General features: G+C 42.2%; 1 long non-coding RNA gene across 1 annotated transcript; it reads right to left on the bottom strand.

Moving 5' to 3' along the window:
* Positions 1 to 863: 863 nt before the first annotated feature.
* Positions 864 to 1,974, bottom strand: LOC109312959. Its single transcript, XR_002101941.1, has 3 exons — positions 1,849 to 1,974; positions 1,605 to 1,724; positions 864 to 1,506 (listed from the first exon to the last, which is right to left on the bottom strand). It is a non-coding gene; the product is annotated as an uncharacterized LOC109312959 (long non-coding RNA).
* Positions 1,975 to 10,296: the final 8,322 nt, after the last annotated feature.

Raw genomic sequence — 10,296 nt, 5'->3', positions numbered from 1 at the left:
ATAGCTAGGAATCTGGCTCAAACCTTCTGATCAGGCTGGTAGTGAGCAGATGTTACTTTAAAAAAAATCCCACTGTGATTCTTACATCTTTAGGCACCTAGGGCTAGAGTGTACTCTACCTATTAGGTGTGTAAGTGGACTTAGGTACCTAAAGTATTTTTCTATTCCACCTTATTCAAGTTGCTGAAAATCCATTAATCCATCTACATAGCAGCAGCACACTTAAGGATGAGCCAGAAAAAAGCAACAAGGAGGAAGAAGACCCACCCACCTTTAACATGAACTATTTTTCCAGGGACTTGAGCAGGGTGTAATAGAATTGCACTTAGAAATCTAAGAGGTGCAATAGAATCTGGCCTCTAGATACCTTCAGAAATGAAGATCTGAAAGCTGTTACAGGCGACCCTCGCCATTCACAGGTGATACATTCTTGTATCCCCCACGAATGGGGAAATCTGCAAATAAAGCCCTGCACTCATGAATGCCATGTGTGTTCATGAACGCAGTGCCCCTGGTGGCTGAGGCAGGTGGCGCGGCTGCTCTGGCAATGGTGGGAGTGCAGTGGCAGTGGCAGGAGCCTGGCAGTGGCAAGTGCAGAGCTCCCGAGGAGCTCCCGTAGGTGTATTTAAGAAGCGGGTGTGGCATTCACGAATATTTGAAACCATGAATGCCAAACCCATGAATAGTGAGGGTTTCCTGTACTACCTTATGGCTATTCAGTGGGCTACCTGAAAAAGGAACTGGAGTACCTAGTCTTGTGATGCAACCACATCACAACACACTTTCTCACAATTTGGCTAAGTAGAGATCTATTTTCCTTTGAGCCTTAGCAGTGGTCCATCCAGCTCATGTCTGAGGCAGGATGCCAGAGCTCCAGCCTACATGTCCAGCGTCTGCCCACTCTCTCTGGATGATGGATGGATGGAAGACTCTACTCTCCGTGGCTGTCAAACTAGCAATTTTCTACAGCACTTCAAACTTTGAAGAAACCTCCTCCTCCTTCCCCTCTCCCCATGAAATAGGTTGCTTCCAAGCACCTGTTTTAGTCTAACACATATGTCTCAGTGTGTCAGCCTGTTTGGAGACACACGTGTGGGGGGTTTGCAAGGGCCATTTCTCAATTCCTTGGCAGTCAACACTTCAGTTCCCAGCTAAAGCAGATGTTTTGTTGGGTGCCTCATAAAACTCTGAATAAACTTTTGCACGTTTACTCTGACAGAGAAGGGACAGATATTTCTTATCCGCTTCTCTGCCGCTGTGCAGCACACACCAGCAATTATGGCTGAGGCTATCGTTATCAGGTGAGCAATAAGGAGGAGTGTGAAGAGAGATAGGTGATGGGATGGGCCCTGGAAGCACTGTGGCAACGAACAAGTTATTGCAGGTTTGCTGGCGCCGTCAAGTCTGTATCGGCTTGTTTCAATGGCCGTACTGGAGCAGAGGGAGGCAGGCACCGTGCTGCTACCGGGAAAGCCACTGTATGCTGAAGTCATATGGCCCTCTCATCTGCACGCAGAGACAAGTAAACAACACACAATGTGCACATTGATTTCCAGCGTTTTCTGTCGCCTGCCCTCATTTATGGCAGGGAGACGAACCTTCACCTTTTGTTTCTTTGCTGTCTCCTTTTTATCCCATCAACAACAAAAGCGAAGTAAGAGATCTAAAGTCAGTGCTCTAACCTCCCTACTGATGTTCTCCATGCCCTATCCAAAGTCTTCTGCCTGCAAATTACAAAGCATTTTAGAGCATTTTCATATGTGTGCAGTTCTGCTCTGAAAACCGGATATATAAAAACAGCACTCTTTCACTCACTAGATGTACTCGTAGTGCAACTGAAAGTTGGACCTGGTTGATTGCATGAACAAAATGTCTCTGCTGGTTTTTTTCTCCTGTCAGCCTGAGAAGCCAAAATAGCTCAGAAGGAGTCAGCTGGATTGGATTCCTTCCCATGTAGCGACACAAAAAAGGTCCAATCAGTTACACCTGTAGAGCCCTAAGTCTACCAGGGGCCACTTAGATCAACTGCTGCCTTGCAGGATCTTTATTATTGCCAATGATGTGGGAGAAGAAAAGACCACCCTTGGACTTCAGATGCCAAGCTGTTTTTGCAACATACACTGTTAGAACCTCCCCCCACCTCAGCCGTAATGTGAGGACTTTAGGAGACAAGCATGAAACCTCTTAATGCCAGTATTTTTCAGGGTCACTTTCCAAAACCTTTTAATCCCCTTTGAGGTAGGTAATGTTATTCTGTTTTCACTGATAGAGAGACTGAAGCAAAATGATTTATGCAAGATCATGCAATGAAATAAGTGTCAGAGCTGGAAAACATTTTTTTTTTCAAAGGTAAAAAGGACCAGTGGGAAGTGGGTTGTTAACTCCCCTTTGTGTCTGAAAATCTTCATTTGAACTCCTGATCCTGTCTTTCTCACCACTGCAGCACACCGCTTAGTTTTTTAACTCTTATTGAGGGTCTTGATTTTCATCTTAGTCATTGTTATAGCTGACAACTGTTAGCTGAAAGTTAGGGCACTAAATTGGTTGAAAAGATGTTAAAAAGCATGAAACCTGTGCAAGAACATGAAGACAAAGCTTTTACAAGGAAGGAAGTGACAGTAGCCAAGTCATCAGACCCTGTAACTAAAACAGGTCAGTATCCCAGATGTGAACATCCCTTTCGCAGAGTCTGGAAGAGTTTCAATTTGGATATGAAATGTAAGGCATGGATCCACCTCTGGTAACTAGAACATTTATTCATCATCTTAATGCTACTCTTCCTTTCAAAAAGGGTAAATACGTAAATCTTAAATGAGACTTCACCAAAACATTGTACGTAATTGAGACATGTTAACTGCTTCATTTGTGTTGTGGAGTGTGCTTTTCAATAAGATGTTTTTAAGTCTGGTTTCCAGGTTCTATGTAGATGCCAGATAGCTTTTATTTCCAGGCACTCTGAGGAGGACTCACTGCTGAGTTCTGACAATCTTCAGTAACTAGAAATGCTCCATTAGCTAATTGCTCAATGATGGTGACCTTTCTGGGGAAGTCCACGTGACAACCTCATTAATGCCACCTTGGTGAACCGTGAATATCCTTGTAGGCCATTTGCTTGTTGTTATAATGATATTCCTCAAGGAGCAGTGTCTTTGAGATTCACGTGGGTACAAAAAGGTATAGGAGTACAGGTAGAGGAGGTACAGAAATTGCAAAGGTTTTCTGGTAAAAATCCTTATAGCAAATACCAGAGGGTCAGTGATGCACTCTGCCATGCTCCAGCAAACCTTTCAGAGTGCTGAACAGGATGATTTTTGAAGAGGCCTTTGCAGTAGTATTGGGCAATAGTAGGACAGCTTAACTTTGTACTGGTATGGATAAAAGTAAGGTAAAAAAATGATGAGAAGAGGGGGAGCATGAGAGACCCTAACTCTGCACTAGTGAGAGCACTGTTGCATGGCCATCTAATTATACTTGCTTCACAGCTAGAGGGAGGTCTTGGAGCATAGCTATACAGGTAGTTTTCATTATGCAGATCAGACTTAAGGAGCTGTCTAAGGAGCAAAGTGAAAGTACAAGAGTAGCACATACTAGTGTACCCAGGCTGTTTCAATGCAGTGAGCAGGTGGAACAATACCAGCGACAATGTTGTGTAAGGTTTGAGCACAGAGTTCAAATCGAGGGCCCTTGAAATTTCTAAACTTGTTCTTAGTATGTACTAAAGCCCCTGATGTAATGCCTTTACTACTGTTGTTTCTAGGTAGAGCTAACATTGGTATGCTAGCACATGCTACAATGCCACCTTCTGCTTCTATGTAGATACTAGTCTATGCCTCTTCAGTGACAAGTATGCCCAGATCTTTTTTACACTCTATATTGAAAAGCAGTGGAGCTGGTATGTGGGTGGCACAAGATCTATATCCCCTGAGGGGAGAGGAATACAGAGATGGGAGGGGGAGGCTGATCAAAACTAATTGATGTCAATGGAAGGTCACCCCCCCCTCCACTTGAAGGGGACTTGTATCAAGTTCTTAGCACCTGGTATTTAACTTTATTGGTGAATATTTCTACCTATTATTGAATCAGCACAACTTTGTGCACTAAGCTGCAGATCAAGGCCCCACTGTGCTAGGTACCCTAAATACATCATAAAAGCAGTACACTCATTGGAAGGGAAGCTGATACCTCCCACCTTCCTGGGATGTTTCCTCACTCTTTAAAGGGTTGAATTTCCTTCTTAATGGCATTGAAAATACTTCTCCCTCTTCTTTTGCCTTACTTTTCTTTCTGTGCCTGGGACTGTGCTTAAGTTTATGGCCAGCTGATTGATCCATAGGCCAAAGATCTAAGCTGTGGAGAAAGAAACCTTCAAAGGTCAGTGCCCTTCTTTCTTGTAGCCTAGTTAAAGACCTGAAGCAATGTTTTGGAGTCATGTCTTAATCCACCATTGAGTGCTGGGTGGGAGTTTAAGCCTCATTTAGTTCCCAAAGTCTTTGCTACTGATCTGAAAATAGCCAAGAGGTTAGCTCTAGAGTGAACCTAAATAGGAATCAGAGCTGTGGCTTGTTTGGGAAGAGTCTGGGCATGGCCCATAAACCATTATGACAAACCTTAGATGCTGTTTGGAGGTCTGTGGCTATCTTGTCCTGATCTTCAAGGATTCACCTTTTTTGGGGAGCTATAATTACAAGTAGCAGTGTTGTTAAGAGCCTTGTAATCCCCAGGTTTATCCAGGGGATTTATGCTGCTTGTGGTCTTTGCCCTTTTATCCCTGGAGGTTTTCTTTACAGGCAGTTTGGAAGGGGAGGAAAAAAAAAGACAACAAAGCTCTAAGTGACAGAATGATTTTCCTTGGCTTCTGTGATAACTGACCAAGCAGGACAATTTTGCCACATTCCTTATCTTCATTAACTCTTAAAATCTCACCCCCTTGGAGTGATATACCTAAGAGGAAAAACAGGGGCATGATGCAAAGCCTAGTGGAACTGATGGAAAATCAGTGGACAATTGTCCACAGGACAGGTGGAGTTTTAAGGATCCTGGACTGAAAAAATACAAGCCTACCTTAATTATTGTAAAAGAGAACACATACCAACGAGGGTAAATCGGTTGCTTGGGAAATTCTTTACGTGCAGTTGGAAACTGGAACCTTTCCTAACCAACTGTGACAGACAGACATGCAGCTGTTTTCTCTTTCATATTCCAATACCAAAAATAAACCATGCCTGGGTTATTCAGTGTCTTGTTGATGATCTAGGAAAAGCCAGGATGACCACAGCTATTGGTCAGAATGGTCAGAGCCCAGACTCATTATTACAGCTTGCAGTACTTGACACAGACCTGGCCAGAAGGGCATATTCTACAGAGTGCCAAATTCTCTTTGAATTAAGATGTAACCTCAGGGATTTGTGCTTTCTAGAAAACATACTATTTCTGCTCTTAGTGCTTATCACTGCTTGTATGGTAGCGCCAATACTTGCAAAGCACTGTCCAACACTACAGGTGGACAGTCTTTGCACTGAAAATCTCAGAGTGTAATAAGAATTGCAATGGGAAAGCAATCATAACAGATCGCTGAGTACAACGAGGATGGTGAATGGAGATGCAGTCCTATGAGCACTGAAGACAACTCTTTTTAACAGACCAGAATTCACAGCTGACCTGATTCTTCTCTTCACCCTTTTGTAAAATAAGAGCTGGATATCATTGCCAATTGGAAGCACACAGGTCAGTGGTTAATCTAATTCCATGCATGCGTTTAAGAGAAGGTGTAGGAGATTTTTGAACAGAGTAGGACCCTCATTTGGAATCACGCTTGCAACACAGCTCAGTTCCCATGAAGGCATGTCTGGGCAGACAAGTTCTCAAGCGTGTACCAACCCTGGAAATGTGACTATGAAGCCACTTTGCAGGCACCCTCAGTGGCTGCCCCAGAGACTTCTGTCTTTGGGGCTTCAGAGAAGTCATTGGGGAACTCCTAGAGCAATCTCACCTTTTCATTTCTGCATGCGAGTAGGAGCTGGTTGACAGGGTATGTTCGAGAGCATCCCTCCTTGGCCCTGCAGGGGACAAAAATATCTGGGTCCAGTTATAGGCTCTGTATTTTTCTTAATGTTCTCTTTAATAATTTTCAGCCTGCTATAAAAAGTGAAGGGTGGCAAGGTAAAAATAATCAGTAGAAATGATTGAAAACTAAATTTATATAAACTAGGAAGAAAAATCTCTTCTTTTGCCATCAGTAGGCATTAGGCACCTAGAAGCTTTTAAGAATCCCACCAAACACTTACCCACATCTTTACCTGCCTGGGAAGCCTTTAAAAATTGGACTCTAATTGTCTGAGTCACTTTTGAAAATGGGGCTTATGTTCCTAAGTCACTCAGGTGTTTTCAAAATGTTTTCACCTGGTCTGGTGTTTTGATTTAAAACTCCTTTTAAAATGATATCCCAATGCTCCTGTGGGAAAATAACCAGCAATAGAGAAAAGTCTACATAATCTTCCTATGGTTGGTCACAAAACAACTGTTTTGTTTTGTAAAAAAAAAAAAAAAAAGTTGACTTTTATTTTAATTTTTACACTGGAACAAAAATAAAAATATCCAACACTCCTCCCCCCCTCCCACCCCCTGAGTGAGTCACTTTAAGCGAGCCAATAATTCAGCACAGAGTACCTATCTTGGCTATGGGAAATCCAAGTTCAAGTTCCTACTTGGCTTGTTTTTAAACTATGATTTGAACTTGAGCTTCCAACATTCCTAATTTTAAAAAGGACATAATCATGAGAGATTTAGTTAGTTAGTTAGATATATTTACAAATTTGGCATAACTAAGCATGAATTTTTGCAGTTAAATCTTCGTCATCAAAAGAAATGAAATATGTTATCAGGACAGAGCACATATAACATTCTCATTATTTTTAGCCAAATCCATAATATGTTTTTTTTTATTTATGATGATGCTAGGTTTTTGTTTTGTTTGTTTCAGGGGGGTTTTGAGCATCAGAAAATAAACTAAAACAGGGCATGGAAGCAATAAATCTGGATGAGTCATTTGTAAGTGCTATAACAAGTTCACATTGCATAGTAATAAGAAATTCCTGTGAGAGCATATATTTTTGTATGCATGTCAAAGGTCTAAAAATGGGTCACTAGTCAGTAACAGAATAAAAAGAAACAAAGAGGGGTTTTTTATTTACTTAATTGTTTTGTTTTGAAATTAAACTTAGAATTGGGAGGGAAAACAGTAACCAAAATTTCTGATCCAAGCTTTGATCCAACTTTTTAAGATTTAAGGGGGCTAGGGGCTACATGTTTATAAGAATAACAAGTACATGGTAAGTCTTTCCTGTATTGTTTCATCCGAAGCTTCTGGCTATGTACTTCTGAGACAGGATACTGCATTGGGTTGACTATGCTTAAAGAAATTTCTGTGCTCCTCTTAAAACCAGGGTCAACCTTTCCATTGAATTTAGCAGGAGTTGTCACTCACCCAATTTGCCTAAATGACATGAATGCCCTCTCCAATTCATGTAGATCAAGAATAAGTGCATTGGGATAACTAGATTATCTGTCATGTCTGAGGGCTGTTTGAGATTTAAATCAGAATCCAACCTTTAGCAAAACAATGATGTTGCTCAGCACTTTTCAGTTGTTGATCTCAAAGCACTTTGCAAAGATGTGTATAGTGTTGGTGATAGCTACTCTTCAGAGGTTAGGAAACCGAGTGTTCTGCAACTTTGAAGATAAGGCCTGAGCATCACACAATGAATTAGTGGCAAAGCTGGAAATAGAACCCAGGTCTCCTGACCCCAGTTAAGTACTCCAGCCACTGGATCATCTGACATCAAAGCAGTGTGAAACAAAACCCTCCTCTGTCTTTCTGATCACCCCCAGTTTTAGCTAGAGTGGAGACTCTCCCACTTCTTAGTGTTGCCTAAGTTTAGCAACATGGACATCCGATCTCTGGGGCTCCTCTTCTGAAGCATCACCAAGGGGAAATCATGCAGGGATTTACGAGACGGCTTATTTGCTTCTTTACTCTCCTGTACTGTGTTTCTAGTGGAGAACAGGAACAATGGTGTTACCCACATATGCTGCCAAAGCAAGTCTTACTGCTACTCTGACCTAAGCTAGAAAGATACTTGATACTTACTTTTACCTTTGTTCTTAGCATTTCTCTTTATAGCCCAACCCTTCGTTGCCTCATAGTACAAGCAGAGTGGTGCTTCACAACTGTGCCAGAGAGGGGGCCTGTGGCTCCTGTATGGATACCCTTAGTGATCCTGTCGTTAATGTTCACACCTCCCTGAGGTGAATGGAAGAGCAGAAGGTCCTATTTGAAAAGTGAATGCTGAAGATGCCGTTTTCATATGTGCTGAGCTTCCACAGTGTTCCCTCTGAAGTGCTGATGCTGATGCTCAGAATCTCTGAAAAACAGGCCCTTTTTGAACATTAATGAATTAATTATAATGACTATTTTCCCGTGGGAATTCTGTATTTTTTCTAAATGCAGCTGTTTCTCCCCCACTGAAGAAAGGGCTTGGTTTCACAACTATCGCCAATCAAACTTTTGCTAGCCTACATACCTGGGCTAGGTGGAAACATTCAAAGGCTGAGGTGGAATTGATCTAAGTTTTGCAGTTTTCTGTAAGCGACATGGTTGATATTGGTAGTGAACAGAACACACATTTGTCCTTTAGTAGAGGGGGACAAATTTTAGACCAGGTTCCTCCACTACCAATCTATGTGTGTTGAACTTTTATTCTGTTATGGGTCTAGACCAGTTTCCAATCACTTATACTGGTAAAAGTGTAATGTCTTTACCTGGCCCTGAAGTGGAATTCATCTCCTGCCTACCTCCTGCCTCATCCAGCAAGTACTTCTCACACACAGGAAAGGCTAAATTCTCTGATGGTGTAAATTGGCAACACGCCCTTGCCCCTGAATCAGTCAAGAGCTGGCATTTACATCAGCAGAGAAATTCAGATAAAACAATTAATGGGCAAAGCAGGAATGGGAAGAAACTCGTTGTCTATCTAGGACGGGTTCTGGTTTTGATTGAGCTTGCAGTCATGGGTGGAGTCAGTTCCTTTTCATACTTTGCTGAAGTGTTGTCTTCGTGCACGTTCCGACAATCTACCTGCTCTAAGGGAAGTAAGATTGCAAAAGGCAATTTTATGTTAAGAGATGGGAGGAATGTGTTTGAATGTGTGCAGGGGAGGAAGAAGAGGGACAGGTATGTATTTACTCAAGTAACCCCTGTCATACAAATCATACCTCGAGCTTGTATGAACAGCATGGCTTGTTGAGCCTCCTCAGATTTTGCCTCGTCTCCAGTTCTAGAGCAACTGAGTGATGCATATAGTGACTCCCCTCAAACAAACATGCACACCCTGCACACAGATTCCTTTCCTCCCCCTTCTGTTTTTGGCCAAGATAAACAGTGCATGTCAATTTAGGTGAAACAACCTGAGTTCAGGGGAAAAATGAAAAAAAAAAAAAATCAGACCATAATGAACTCTCCAGTTATCACAAAAATGGGAGAAGAATGGATTTGAGGACCCAGGGGCAGGGCTTTTAGATCTGTTGCTTGCTGTATGGGTGTGCATATAAATGTACACTAAAATAATTTAAATTGTTCCTCCTTCTTCTAATAACGGTCCCTCTCTTTGCCATCACTAGACCATATCTGGGCAAACACCAATCAGATCAAAACTAATGGCTAGTTACAATGTCTCTGATTCACCACTTTAACAAAATGGAAGCATGTACTTTGATGACTTGACCAAAAAGGGGTAAGATGACTGTAGGGAAAAGAAACAAAGAGGAAGTTTTTAATATCCTAAGGAATAAGGAGTAAATAAATGCTTTGTTGTCAAGGTGCTGTGTTCTAGGACTAAACATGACCCTCTGTTTTTCTTGCTGGCAGCTGGACTCCTTATACAGTGACTTAATATGCAGAATGTTGGAGAAAGAAACAAAGGGTCTGGGAATCAGTGGGCGCACCTACATGTGCACATTTACTGTGCAGTCACTGAAATTACTGTGCAGTATGGGCATGTGTCTACACTTGCATGCCAGTACTGCACAGTAAATACGGTGACTTGTGCTAACTTTAGTCCCAAGTCAGTCCACACACAGTGGTAATTCACTTTAATGCCTGCATGTGTAGACGCTTGCCTAGTCCCACTTACTGTGCAGTAATTTACTGTGCAGACAACACAGACAAGTGCAAGGTGATGCACCTGGGGAGGAACAACCGGCACCATACCTACAGGTTGGGGAACTCCCCTCTTGTCAGCA

The sequence above is a fragment of the Crocodylus porosus genome, unplaced genomic scaffold, assembly GCF_001723895.1.
Source record: "Crocodylus porosus isolate Cpor-Errol unplaced genomic scaffold, CroPor_comp1, whole genome shotgun sequence".
In the NCBI taxonomy this organism is placed as follows: Eukaryota; Metazoa; Chordata; order Crocodylia; family Crocodylidae; genus Crocodylus; species Crocodylus porosus.
Note: the sequence above shows the minus strand (reverse complement) of the source record. Positions and strands in the feature narration are given on the sequence as shown.